This window comes from Rhincodon typus, chromosome 12 (genome assembly GCF_021869965.1).
Source record: "Rhincodon typus isolate 14 chromosome 12, sRhiTyp1.1, whole genome shotgun sequence".
NCBI lineage: Eukaryota > Metazoa > Chordata > Chondrichthyes > Orectolobiformes > Rhincodontidae > Rhincodon > Rhincodon typus.
Genome location: NC_063343.1, coordinates 28830005 through 28845785, shown reverse-complemented (window position 1 = coordinate 28845785; position 15781 = coordinate 28830005). Strand labels below are relative to the sequence as shown.

At 39.6% G+C, this 15781-nt stretch overlaps 1 protein-coding gene across 1 annotated transcript in view; it reads right to left on the bottom strand.

Moving 5' to 3' along the window:
- Window positions 1-15781, bottom strand: part of LOC109916551 (complexin-2) — a 178592-nt gene that overhangs the window by 17073 nt on the left and 145738 nt on the right. The gene's annotated exons all lie outside the window — the stretch shown is intronic.

The window sequence follows — 15781 nt, the reverse complement described above, 5'->3', positions numbered from 1 at the left end:
TACTGCACACATTGCTGGTGATGTCCATGAATCATGTGCAGTGAGTGGAGAGACACAGAGGATTTATAAGCAGAGAGATGAAGGGCGGAGAGATCAAAGGAGCATAAAACTGGTTTGAGTGAATGAACAAACCTAAAATGGCTGGCTGATTGCCTCCTGTTGAACCTTTAATCATTCATACATTTCTGCATTCTAGAAATTGCAGAAGCAGGGTATGGAGAACTCTGTTAAAAAGATTTCGATTGTTCTGTATCTGTAAAATCTTCCTTACTTTCCTGTTTTGAAAGCATCACCTTGATAAACTATTACGATGTCTCTAATTAGTTTGTATAGTTTTGGATTACCACACACACACACACACACACACACACACACACACACACAAACCTATGGGGTGAATCATTTCATTCAAGATGTTTGCTTATTGCAGGTACATTCTATTTTGGTCAAGAAACATACAATTTGTAGTTACAGTCAGTGTGGCATTTTATAAATTCCTGCTTTCGGAATAAAAGCAGCCTGATTTCTGGGACAGATTCTGGACAAGGCCTCACACCTACAATTCAGTGTCTGACCTGAGATGTCAGTTTTTGTATATTCCTATCGGCCTGCCTGACTAAAGTTTGGAAAGTAAGGCAGACACTGATGAAACCTTTAATTATCTTGGGGCACTGACTTGTAAAAGATTGTGGAATTTGCATCTTAATCAATCGAAACCTTTTTAACAGAGTTCTCCATACCCTGTCTCTGCAATTTCTAGAACGCAGGAATATATGAATGATTAAAGATTCAACAGGGGACAGTCAGTCAATCAGCCACTTTAGGTTTGTTCATTGACTCACACCAGTTGTATGATCCTTTGATTTCTCTGCCCTTCATCTCTCTGTCTATAAACTCTGCGTCTATGTCTGTGCTCTCCTCTCACTGCACCTGATGAAGGAGCTACGCTCCAAGAGCTTGTGATTTCAAATAAATCTGTTGGACTATAACCTGGTGTTGTGTGAGTTTTGAGTTTGTCCATCCCACTCCAACACCAGCATCTCCACATCACTCCATTAATCATGACAGCTTCTGCATCCACTGCGAAATTTGAAGCAGTGCGTTCAAATACTGACCTTTGCCACATGGGTTTTTTGCTTAAGCTTTGGCACATGTTTCTTTTATCACAGAATCTCACAGCACAGAAGCACATGCAAAATGCATGCACTGGCTCTTTGCAAGAACTGTTCCCAACAACCCGTGCTCCTTTCCAACAATCTTGCAGTCCTTTTAATTTTTAGAATATTTCCACAGCCTTTTTCAAGCTTAACGCTGAATTTTGAATAGTACAATTCAGTACATAAGAATTACATTCTGATCTCCTTTCTAATGAGTGGAAGCTGCAGCTGAGGGATATAAACAAAACACTGAAAAAACTAGCCTGGAAGGATTTAAGAATAAGTTTTCAAATGGTTGGATCATATTCTGCATTCATCATTACGCTGCAGTAAACTAGGCATTTATTTCTAATAAAATTGCTTAAAGCATGGATTCTTTCGCTAAAAGCTTACTGAATAATATTATTTTAATGGTTAAATAAAAGTCCATAGTTAAGCTACATGAACAAAACACAGCTCCTTGAAGGTGACAGCTGTTAATATTTGTGGGAAGAAAAAAATCAAAACTACAATGTTTAACTCCTAAATATTTATGTTCTCTCGCATTTCCAACGGTAAGCTCGAACAAAGTGCCAGAATAATTTATTTTACCATGGCTACAGTATTATACACATTCCCCAAACAAATAACACATGTAGATTTAATCAGGATTAGCTGCCAGTGAAAAGTCTGTTGCAGTTATTGGGTTGGTAAGAGCTTGCACTGAGACACTGAAGTGATATTTAAACTGTGCCACTTCTCTTGCATCCATTGTATTTGATTCTAACTGCCTACGGATCTTGGAGCTACAGTTAATGCTCCAGTACCTGACGTTGCTGTATTATTGCAGTCCGGTCTTTAGAATGATCTAATTTCATAATTTTCCTGAATTTATGTATAGATAGTGCAACTAACCTTCCTGTAAATTGGTTCCACTGTGGGTCTCACTATTTTGAATTCTATAGATTGGCTGTAAATGTATGTGTGAATTGCTGTCCTGGGATATTGTCATTCCTAGCCCTAGGGAAGACTGAGACTAATAACAATTGGAAATAGCCAGTCAAAAACAACAGGTCCTCTAGTTGTCGCTCTCAGAGTAAAGTCTAAAATCCTCATTTCCGGCTCTACAGCACGAGCAAAACCTATGCGTTGGTAGCTGGCAGCTCAGAAATGGAAGAAATTTCTGTTTGTGCAGTCTGGTGATCTTCCGTGTATCAGATGAAACCACAGAGCTCAGTGTGCAATGCCCACTTCCCTTGGCTCTGTTCCTAGTCACCAGGATGAATTTGACTTGGGGCCTGAAAAGATTTAATTTTCTGCCCATTCATAATCAATTAGTGGAAAATATAGTCCTCAGAAGCTGCTGGTCATAAAAATAACTGATGTTTATTTGAATTGTGTCCACTTCAGTCAATTAATCTTGGATGGGAGAATTCTGTAATTCTATTTGAAGTTTATGAAAGATTTGGGGGTAAAATTGGGTAAAAAAATAACTTTTTTTGAGGCACAGGGGTCATGATTTGTGACCTGCCTGCAGCAGTTCTGCTGAAATGAGCATTAAGCATTAACTCATGTTACGATACCCCATGGACTTGGGTAAGGAAAAGCATAACATCTCTGGATGTTGAAGGAGACTGGTCTGTCTTCATTGTCTAAGTTACAATGCCTATCATATTGATGTATCTTGTACAAATCATGCAATAAATTACATCTTATTTAACACAACAGCCTGTTGTCATTACATTATTTAATGGTTTTCATCTACCACACTAACATAGAAACATGCTAAAAACTTAGAAAATAGGATCAAGAGTACGCCATCTGGCTAATCATCCAAATTGTTGGCTCTAAGAGCTACATCTAACTTCTTATTGAAAACATTCAGCCACTTTTTGTGGCAGAGAATTCCATTGACTCATCACTTCCTGGGTGAAGAAATTTCTCTTTATCCCAGTCGTAAATACCTTAGCCATATCTTTAGAGTGTGACCCCTGGTTCTGGGCTCCCCAGTCATTGGGAATATCCTTCCTGCATTTACCCTGTCTAGGCCTTGTTACACTTTTATGGGTTTCTGTGAGACATCCCCCATCCATTCTTATAAAGTCCAATGAACATAGTCCTCGCTAATCCAGTCTTCCTTCATACATCAGTCCTGCCATCTCAAGAATCAGACCGGTAAACCTTTGTTGCACTCCCTCCATAGCCAGAGCAGCGTTCTTTGGATAAGGAGACCAAAACTATACACGATACTCCAGGTGTGGTCTTACCATGGCCCTATAAAATTGCAGCAAACCATTCCTGTTCTTGTACTCAAATCCTCACACTATGAAGGCCAAGATGCCAGTAAATTTACTACATGAAGTAGCCCCATTAATTTAAGTGGAGGATGGTGGCAGAAAGATCACCACATACCAAGACACCAGCCAGTTAACACAACATGTTGAGCAGTGACGTACATTGGAATTTTAATTTAGCTGCAGCACAGAGAAGGATGGACAACAAAGTGAATTATACTTCAGTAGAGGAGGAACTACAGAAAAATCTCTGGAGAACAACAACATTTATCAGAGGAGAGCAACAGAATCCATTCAGTTTGTAAGACACACTTGAGGAATCAATAAGAGTGTCAACCAGATGGCAGATCCTAAGATCAATGTCAGCTTTGTGGAACTAGGAAACCTCACAGGCACAAGTAGAGCACATTTGATTAAATATTTTACTAAAAGGATTGCAATATTGTAAAATAACAGGTAACTTCCAGAGGATGTGGAAAATGATAGAATTTCTATAGGACGGAAAGAGGTCATTTGGTCCACCAAGCCTGCACCGAGCCTCCAAAGAGCATCCCACCCAAACCTACCACCCATCCTATCCCATAACTCTGCATTTACCACGGTTAATCCACCTAGCCTGCACATCACTGAACACGACAGCCTGGCCAATCCACCTAACCTGTACACCTGGACTGTGGGAAGAAATTGGAGCATTCAGCGGAAGCCAATGCATACATGGGCAGAAAGTGCAAACTCTGCATTGACAGTCACCCAAGGCTGGAATCGAAGCCAGGTCCCTGGTGCTGTGAGGCAGCAGGTGCTGACCACTAAACCCTTGAAGTGGAACACTGTCACACAGCAGCATCAGGTCAAATAGCTACACAGAGAGATGCTGATGAGATAGAACAATAGGAGAGGAACCAAATGTATTCCTACAGCAGATTGGTGATCCAAGCTAAACCTTTTGGCAAGAAGACAGCTATATCAATGGACATCTCATTAATTTTAAGTTTTGATATTGGTCTAAGTGTTACTATGCCAGCAGATCATCCACTATAGGTGAAGAAACAGAGGTTACAGATTACAAAAGTGCAACTGATGCTTGCTTCAAATTCTGCCAGGGTCACTCAGCTCCTGACCTCATTACAGCCTTAGTTCAAACATTGGGAAAAGATCTGAATTGCAGAGGTGAGGTGAGAGTGACTGCATTCAGCAACACAATATGATGAGCAGTGGTGACAATTAATCATATTTAGAGCATTATGTCTGATTTTGTTTTACCCCAGTGCTCCCATTGCTTGATTTTCTGCCTCCGGCATCCATAATCTATGTCACCCAGAATACTCAGATCGTACATGTCTGTAAACCATCACTTCAGGTCATATTAAGCTCCATTGATTCCCAGTGTCCCAAAGAATCAGTTTCAATATTCTCATCCTTAACTTTGAATTGTTTCATCTTTATCCCCCTGCCTGTATTAATTACTGAGATCTCCTCCCATCATATGTTATAGTTTGCACTGGACAGTCCCACTGTGCTGTACACTTATTGTAGGGCTAACAATTTTAATTTTGCTTTCCATTTGGAGTTTTGAATTTTTAATTATCAGCTTTTGAGTAAACATTAAGAAAATATGGAAAAGCTATTTTTAAAATGATATTCACTAATAGCCAATTAGTTGTATGAGCATAAATTATATAAAAGTGTCACAATAGGAGATGAATAAAAATACAATCTGTAGTAATACTTATGTAGATTTCCATTGGATCTTCTCTTGGCTTAGTTTGTCCTTGGCGTGGATTTAAAGGTAAAATTATCATGGCCTTTCCAGACGATAGGGCTGCTGTCTCATTACAGATGAATGACTAGTGGTGGTCTAACCTGAGGGTCATTAAGCCTCAGGTGAGGGGAGGGAGTGAGAAGGAAGAGTCCTTGGTGGTAACTTCAGCCACTGCACAAAAACAACCACGCTGTTGGTGTCACTCTGCATCTCAAACCAGCCGTCCAGCCAACTGAGCTAACCAGCCCCTACACAGCATGCATTTATACTCTGTTTTTCCAGTGCTGGTGTGGATTGGGCAAGCATAACAAAATTTAAATAAGTTCATCCAGGGGTGTTTCTCTGTGGCATTGATTAAGAAGCAGTCTTTAGTGATGTCAAAAGCAGCATTTTTTTTCTTTCATGGAAAAGCTCAGCATGAATATCAATTAATGGTGGTATTCAAACTGGGTTTCCTAATCGAGTGATATTCTAATATTAAAGAGCTGCAAATCACTTTAATTTTTCTTTTCCCTCAATACAGAAAGATTTTCATATTTTGCTGTTGACATTGGCAGTTCGTTCGCTGCAAATTATGATTTGGTTAACCACTGCTTGAAAACAGCATTCATCAGAACACGATCAAATGAATCATCATATTTGAAAAAAATCATAAAATAAAAACATTTCTCAACTTATTCCGATATCCTCAGCTTAACTGTTTTCTCAGGACTGCTCTGCAAATCACAATCATTATATGGTAGCAGTTTTTTTTAATGTCAATAGCTAAGTTCTCTTGTCAATGTCAATTGGTCAATGGTTATATAATGCTGAATGAATAAAGACAGCTGCATGTTATGTTCCTCTGGCTCAGTCAGAGTTGTGATGAGAATTTTATAGGGATTTTCACCGTGAGGCCAGGTGAGATTTTTTGCGGTCTCTTCCCAAACTTGCTTCATTAGCTGCCTACCATGTACGTCCATTAGAATTTCCAGCTGTGCCACCAAGTTTCAACTCACTCAATCCTTCACTTTCTGTCATTACTGGAGAAGGCAGCCCATAACAGGGCAGAAAAAGCCTGTATTGGTGGAGAGATGTTTGACATTAGGCTCCTCACTCCATATGACAAGAGAATCCTGACCTTTGCAGGAGAAGAATGAGACCGATCCTACAGGGACATTGAGTCATCCATGTCCTGCCAACTGAGTGAGTGCCACTCTTCATTCCACCGTGGCTCTCACAAGTACTGTCCATGTCATTCATTGTGTGCCACTTCTAATCAATGGCCATGCATTTTCCATGCAAAGTATTGCACATCGCTCAGTTGTGAGATTAATGCAGTACATTGCTTGGTTGTGTTTATCGTGTGCATGTCTCCTTGACTGAGTACTGATGACTGGGAATGCATGCTGCTCAGTTGTACAACAGTGTTAATTGGCATGGCAATGCAAGCCAAGGGTGCTGCAAGCACACAAATAGATGCTAAATTAGCGAGCGCAAATACAGCAAGCGAGCAGCCCTGAGATGCAGCCTGGTCCAATTGTAAAACATGCAAATTGTGCTTGTAGCAGCCTCTCAATGCTAGCTGCCAGCATACCTTGCAATACAAGTGTGTACTTCCAGAGTGTCCTCCCAGTGAATCACAGAGGTGTGAAGATGGTCATTAGAGGTTGACAAATGCCATATACCAATGCCGGTGGATGAGGTGCACGTGTGGCTGGTATCTGTTTATCATGCCCTATGATGCAGTGTATTTGTACAAAACATGGAGGCCCTTCAGAACAAGCAGCGAGCTAAATTCATCAGGTACCTGCTCTGGTTTCCATGTGGAGTTTTCTGGCTGTCCAGCTTGTTTAGTAAATTTGGTAAAATAGGAAATGAAAAATTAATCATAGAATCCCTATAGTGTGGAAACAGGCCCTTTGGCCCAACAAGTCCACACCAACACTCAGAGAATCCCAGCCAGACCCATTCCCCTAATCTACACATCCCTGAACACTATGGGCAATTTAGCACGGCCAATCCACCAAACCTGCACATTTTTGGACTGTGGGAGGAAACCGGAGAAAACCCACGCAGACACGGGGAGAATGTGCAAACTCCACACAGACAGTCACCCGAGGGTGGAATTGACCCCGGGTCCCTAGCACCGTGAGGCAGCAGTGCTAACCGCTGTGCCACCATGCCGTAATAAGGTGAGTTGATCCATTAAGACTACATTAAGCAATAATCCCACTTAATTGGCAGCTTGCTGCTGCCTCGTGAAAAACTCCTGACATTGAGATGGACTTCACTGGTCTTCTCATCCATAAATCTCACTCTAGCCCACATCAATCAGACCCCTATAAGAATCACCCATAGTATCTGCTAGCTTGGAGAGGATTGTAAGTAAATGGGGAGTGTTGATTAACTAAGGGGAAATCATCGGATCAAAATTGGGGTTATAGTCAGTATGACATTTTCTAAGCAGTACAAATAATAAAAGTCTTTTATAAGACCAATGTGTTTTACATATTAGATACAGGATAAAAAATCACATGAAAACAAAACTAGAAACCATCTATATATGACTACCAAGAAATCAAAAAGAGGATTCTTTGCCTAGAGAGTGGAAAGAATGTGAAACTTGCTGCAAGAACAATGAGTTGCAGTGAATGGTACAGATAAATTTGAGGGAAATCCAGATTAACACGTGAAGAAGGAGAGAATTGAACATTAAGTGGGCAGATTTGGATAAGGAATATTGACATGTGGTTCAAATGGAGCATAAATATTAGCATGAGGTGATATGGTCAAATGGTCTGTTTCTGTGCTGTATGTTCTATATAATTCTATGAGGTGATGTAGTATCCTTAAACATATTTTGTTAAGAGAATTAATGTCCAGAGCTACTGCGTTTTTAATTTGAAACTTGAAATATGTAAATACATTTATTTTAAATTCAATTACTATGTAATACAAAACAAATAGAGTTACCTTGTATGGTGTCAATTAAGTTATAGCCAATTCTGATGCCCTTTGTCTGTGACAGTGCCTTCATTTCAAACATATTTATTAACATGTACTGACATTATCACAATATGCAGTGTTTCTAAAAACTTAACTGGCTTTCCCTGAGCCCAGGAGCCGTTAACTGAGCTGTGATGAACTTTGGCTTAATTTTGCTTTTTTTTAATTGTAATGTATGACTTCTGTCATTAATACAGGTGTCACTGTGCGGCAACTTATGAAACTTTTCACTGTATTTTCAAATACACATGACAATAAATTGCTATTCTATTCTATTCCATTTTATTTTATTCTATGTATTGTCTTTCTCATGTAATAGAGCATTGACCTTCATTACAAATTAGGTTCAGGCCACACTACCATATTAGAAAACCTTAACTTCAACAAAATCAATAACTTTTAAACAACATATCTTGTTTCACATTCATATGATCTTCAGAATCAGAGTTTCAGAAATCTTTCCTTTTGTTATAATCTATGAAAAGAATTATTCCTAACAGGCATTTTGGCATGTTTTAGCATATAGTTTTGGTAAATGATTAGTGATAAATCAATCAGTAATTCATTGAATTTGTGCAGAGGAGCAATTGGGAGTTTGGGGTTCATTTGGAGCTCCAGCTATATAATCGAAATGTCAGAAGGAAATTGCTGGTAATATTCACATGCATGATATGGTTATTGCCACTAAAACAGTTTAAAACCTGAGATGAATTTTACGTACTTCATGTTTTACTTCATGAATAATAAAAAAAGGTACTAAAAACAAAACTCAGTGAATGAAAATTACCCTCCTGTACAGTGTGACCTTTGTTTGCTCAGCAACAAAATTCGTGGATTCATTCTGAAAGGGCCAAGTGTATTTCCTCAACAGATTGAAAAGCGGTAATGGGCTCTCGCAGTCTGTTGCAAAACTCAGCATGGCCATTGAATCAGGGCCAATTTGCATCTACTTTTCTTGGCAAGAATTAGCAACAGTGCAATGAAAAGCACTTATCGCCCTATTCCTGCCGTCAGTTACCTGCCTTGTTTTTGGAGCAGGCTGAGAAGCAGGTGTGCTGTAATACTGGTCCAAAACAGGTGGGGAGATTATTTAATATGTGTAACTTGAGGACCAATAATATTCAGTGGATTCAGTTGCAATTTTAGACTTCCACTAAATGTAGAGTACACCTCACAGACCCCTGCCCAGTGGAACTGTATGTAGAACGATAACTAACTGTCCATAGAGAAACAAATGTTCAACCTAGTCATATAAAACAAACCCCTTACCTTCTATTACTTGTCCCTCTCAAAACAGCCCCTCAAAATTTTCCATCAGCACTCTGGTTGGCTAACTCTCCACCCAAACATGAAATTTTCTACAGCTCAGCTACTGAAATAAAATGATGCCCAACCATTTAAAGTGTTTGTGAGTCCTATTGATAAGGTCAGATTGATTATAACATAAACTTCTTGTTCACCCAAAATGCAAATCACATGGTCATTCCAGTTGAGAGTGAGATTACAGATCAAGTTTCAGTCTCATATCATTGACGTTGACTTAACTCCTTGACTGCTTTGCAGTCTTTTATTATGCTTTTAAAAAGTAATTGCATGAATATGTCAATGTGTTGAATTCTAATCTTAATGTTTCTTGGTATACCCTTGACACATGTTTCAGTTGCCTACATAGTCACAAAGAGACTGATCAGCATTTTAAAATCCACATTTTGAGATGGTCAGTAGTGATGAGTAAGATTTCAGGCTTGAGGTCTCAAATCATCCAAACTTGAATGGCTCGATAACATTGGGAATGTACTAATGTGTGTGGTGTACAATTTAAATTGTTTTTAGTAGGAGATTGGAAAGTTAGCAATGAGATGGGGTAGGGAATCATAAATGGATTCCAACTAATGCTGTTTGACTTATTTGTGAAGAAGAGATCACTTTCTGTTTCCTAGTGCTTAGATCTTCTGCAGAAATTGAACACATAATAAGCTGCACTACAGCCACACCACAATGCCCCATGTTCACATTCTTACTGATTTAATTTAATTATCACTTTTAGGCTGCATGCCACATTGTCACTGCTTATCTATTTGCCTCTACTCAGATATTCATAATCCATCCCAAAATCCACATTCTTGCAATCACTTGAGGAATACTGCTGAATCCACCGTTGACAACTGTAAAGTATTTTAGACTTTGCTGGTATGATTTTGATGGTTTAGGCGTTTGCCTTTTCATCACATATACATAGATCAATTATTATTCATAAGAAACCTGATTAATCTGGGTCAAAGGGGGTTCATGTGTAGGACCAGGATGTACTTTTAGGATGAATTTATCCAAACTCTAGTAGTTCTTAAATTGGAGACAGTAACCTCTATTTTCCTCCAATGCACTTTTGATTATAGTGAATATTCTGGTTGTGTTTTACAAGGGAAGAGGAACCATAAAGATAATTGAAGCAATTGAACTGAGTGATTTAATTAATTCTCTCTAGTTTATAACAAAACTGAAGCTTTTAATCATCTCAAACCACCCTTGTTTTCAGTATGAATGGGTATTAGCAGGATGGAAGTCAGAAGGAAACATGATTAATTTTCTACAAAAACAGAAATTGCTGAAGCAGCTCAGCAGGTCTGGCAGCATTTATGTCAACAATTCAGGCCCAGGGATTCTTCTTCAGAATGAAACTCAGAATTGTTCCAGCAATTTCTGTCTCAGTTTCAGATTTCCAGCACTTCTTTGTGAAATAACTCCACGAAGATCGGGATTCTGTCACCAAGTCACCCTTTATTTACACATGCGTAGTACTTGATGCGGTCCAGCTAGAATGAAGCCACCTCCTACAGTGAGCAGAACTTCTGATATGAGATAGTAGGAACTGCAGATGCTGGAGAATCTGAGATAACAAGGCCTGAAACATCAGCCTTCCTGCTCCTCTGATGCTGCTTGGCCTGCTGTGTTCATCCAGCTCTACCCCTTATCTCAGAACTTCTGACATGCCTGTTTATATCTGTCAGCCACGGCTCCCTGATTGGACTGACTTCAATAATCATGCAGTGCTTCGAGAGGCTGGTCACGGCCCACATCAACTCCAGTCTCCCAACCTGCCTCAATCCCCTATAGTTTGCCTACCGACATAACAGATCCACAGAGGATGCCATATCCCTAGCCCGGCACTCATCCCTGGAACATCTGGACAACAAAGACACCTACATCAAACTCCTGGTTGTTGACTTAGGCGCTGCCATCAACACCATTATCTCCTCCAGACTCATCTCAAAACTCTGTGACCTTGGTCTCGGCTCCACCCTCTGCAACTGGAGCCTCAGCTTTCTGACCCATAGGCTGCAATCAGTGAGGATAGGTAACTGCACCTCCTTCACAATAACACTGAACACTGGAGCCCCCCAAGGATGTGTCCTCAGCCCCCTACTGTACTCCCTGTACACCTACAACTGTGTTGCCAAATTCTGAACGAATGCCATCTACAAGTTCACTGATGACACCCACCGTAATGGGACGGATATCTAACAACGACAAGTCAAAACACAGAAGGGAGGTACAGAGTTTGGTGATGTGGTGCAATGAAAACAATCTGCCTCTCAATGTCAGCATAGCTAAAGAACTGATCATCGACTTCAGAAAGAAAGTAGGAAAACATGCCCCCATCTACATCAATGGAACTGAGGCTGAGAGGGTGAAGAGTATCAAGTTCCTCGGAGTGACAATTAGCGATGACCTGTCCTGGACTTCATACGTAAATACGATAGTCAAGAAGCACAACAATGCCCCTTCTTCCTCAGGCAACTCAGGAAAATTTGAAATGTCCATAAGCTCCCTCACCAACTTCTACAGATGCACCATTGAAAGCATACTGATGGGCGTATAACAGTCTGGTACAGCAACTGCTCTGCCCAGGACCGTAAGAAATTACAGAAGGTGGTGTGTACAGCCCAGACCATCATGGAAGCCAACCTTCCATCCATGGACTTTATTTAAACGGCCTGCTGCTACAGAAAGGCGGCCAACATCATCAAAGACCCATCGCACCCTGGTAATGATCTCCTACAACCTCTTCTGTCAGGCAGAAGATATAGAAGCCTGAACACACGCACAAGCAGGTTCAGGAACAGCTTCCTTCTGACCGTTATCAGACTGTAGAATGGACTCTAGCCTCAAATAATGTGACCTGCAACGTAACCTATATGCCTCTAAGTCTTTTTGATCTGTATGTCCTTTGCTTGCTGTGATCTGCTTATACTTCTTGTAAACAAAGCTTTTCACTGTATTTTGGTACACATGACAATAAAAATCAATCAATCAGGGAACTCATACTCTATGAGGTTTGCCTGGCTGACCTATGATCCATTTTGGTTCAAACAAATTTTGTGCTGCCATCGCTTCCTAAATTCATCCACAGATTATTGGTATTTAGGGCAGAAAATCGGCAGTTACCATGCACACTTATCTGCTGCTCTTTAAGTGGAAGGTGGTAACATAGTGGTAATGTCACTAGATTAGTAATTCTGTTTCTCAGGTTCTTGTTCTGAATCCCACCACCATGCATGGTGAAATTTTAATTCAATGAAAATATGGAAAAAAAAGCTAGTCAATAGCGACCATGTAATGATTATTGTAAAAATCCATCTGGTTCACTAATGTGAAGTCATTCCTTTAGGGATGGAAATCTGCCCGGTCTGGCCTACATGTGACCCCACACCCAAGGCAATGTGGTTGACTCTTAGTACGGTGCGCATTTATGGATGGAATATAAATACTGGTCCAGCCAGTGACATCCACATCCTGTGAACATTTTCTTAAAAATTGTAAGCATGCAGCAAGCACCTTGCTTAGAATTCTCTGTTATATTGGATGCATTTTACTTTTGCTTCTAGTGTCTAGATTAGCTTAGAGGGTGCTCAATTCCTTAAATCTTGCTGGCTATTCCATTTAAATCAAAGGAAGACAGCAGACAGCCAGGGGTGCAAGGGTCTGGGTTTCAGACCTCAAACAGTGACTAGAGTTACTGTGGCACATTGGCACATTGTGAGTTATGTGAACAGCATGTACAAAAAGGTGGTCACCATACAGGTTAAGAACATGGAGGCAGACAGGCCCCTCAGGTCTTGTTTGCTAACTGGTTTTCCACTTTTGATGCTGGTGAAGGCATTGTGTCCTTAGAGGAGTGTAGTCAGAACCAAGTTTGTAGCATCTTGGGCAACTCAGCTGTCCTGGATGGGGGGGAAATGAAGAACGGAAGTTGTGATACGAGATTCATTAGTTAAGGGAACAGACAGGCATTTCTGTAGCATAGACATGACTCCAGAACGGAATGTTATCTCCTGGTTTCCTTTCAGCCAACTTTATGTTCAACAACTTCAGACCATGAACACTTCCCTCCATTTTGATTATCCCTATTCCCCAAGTGTTTTGTTTTCATGGATGTATTCTCAGCAAAGCTGACATATTTCTGACTATTAACACCTGGTCTTCATCCGTATACCTTCTGCATGATCATTTTGCACTCCTTTCGCTTTTTTGCTCTGGGGCACTTTTCCTATCTGTTCCACTTGCTCCTCCTCCCCCACTTTGCCTACAGCTTAAAAACTATCACTTTTTCAGCCCCCTTAGTTCTGAAACACAGTCATATTGGACTTGAAATATTAACTCTGTTTCTCTCTCCACAGATGTTGTCAGATCTACTGTGCTTAGCTGGTACATTCTGTTTTTATTTCAGCTCTCTGTAATCCAAAGTACTTTGCATTTATTCCACTGTTTATGACTTCAATCATGTCTAGAATGGAAAAAAAAAATTCTGGCAATTAACACCCTCAAACTAAACCAAAGTACACATTGACATTTTTTTCAATCTGTGAGGGTTAATTCTAATGGAGTGCATAGATCTAGTCCAGAGCTTGCGAGCCAAATGAACCTTATCACTGCTTAGTTTCCGCAGTACAAGAAACTCAGATAACTTTTTACAGACTGTACTGTGCATGGAATGAAACAGATTCCAACCAAAAGCCTCTTTATTTACAGAGTACTGAGACTGAACATATTGTGATAGTGCATTGTGATTTCTGCACCATGGTGATGTAAGGTGGCTAGAACTGTGACTGAGTTGAGGTTGAATAGCACTTTTTATTGGATGTGAGACCATTAAGAGGAATTCCAGAGCACTTCCCCTTTACAGCAATAGCAGCATAGTGCAAGCAGTTTGAAGCAACATTTTTAAAATCTCCTAAAGTGAGCAAGTGGTCTGCTGGACTAAGTTCAAAGTTATTAATGATAAAACAAGAGCCAATTATAACAGCAGTCTTTATTCTACTGTTACTGGCTTCACTAGGATTTGGAAGCTTGTCTACATGTAGAGTTCTTTGTAGACAATCCCTGATTAAAGAATGGCACACATGGAGCGATCTTAGACAATCATTCCCAGGACTGTCAAAATGGTTCTACTGCTGAATAGATGAGCGCAGTTTCACAATATTGATTAGTATGTCATAGTGCCTCTCAGTTATGGTAGCCTGATATATGTCCTATCTTTGTTTCTTTAGAGAGCTCACCATGTTTATCAACTGAGATTATTGGAAATTCTCAGCTCTTCTAATGGCTTGAGAATATTTCTTTGTTTATACTACAGTCCAGTGTATATAATTGAAGCGTAGCACAAAGTGCAAAGTATTAAAAATTCTTCGAATGAATGGGAATATTCAGAAAGTCCACTGTAGCAGCCTGGTTTTCCATTTCTCTATTATTATTTTGTTTTATGGTTCCTTTTGTAATAAGCTTAAAGCAATATTTATGACCTAAATAACCTCTTTAACACTCAAATTATTTTGTTCCTGGAGAAAGGCACACTGCCTGCAGCCAATTTTTGACAAATTAATAGATCTACTAAAACACTGTCACACAAGAAATTAAAGCAGTAATGTGTGTACATTATGGGAATATGAATGCTAGCACATTCATTCTGCCTAACTCTATTCAAATGTAATGACTGGCATCTTTTGTTATTAAAGACAGATCAGAGCTGTAATGCTAGCGAACTTCTGTTCTTTTTATAGATAAACAAAAAGTGGCATGTCTATCTTCATAACAGAAAATCATAATCAGCAATTCCTTTAAAATGAGTAATGCGAAACAATTACTGATACCAGTGGAAACCTTTTTTTCACCTTGCTTTGACCCTTTATCTACACCACACACGTTACATAAAATAAATACAAAATGATATTGTGCGAAAACTTAGTTTAAATAGCCAAAGATTCTAGATGCACTGTTGAGCATGATAATGATGCTAAAGTTTTATCTGGAAGTACAATAACTCAGATATGTCTCCTTACTGTATATGCTAAGTTATACTTTAAAAGAAATGGAGAAAAAAATGACTTGCCATTATTGAGTATCTTTCATACTACCGGTAATTTCCAAAGTGCTTTCTAATACTTTAGCAGTGTAGTCACCATTGTCATTTATTTGTCGCACTTTGTATGTGTTAACTCCTCAGTAGAACAACAAACTAATTCCATCATCCTGCTTTCTTCTGATAGTCCTGTAACTCCTACGTAAAATATTTACCCATTTTCCACTTACAAGCTATTTTGAACTCT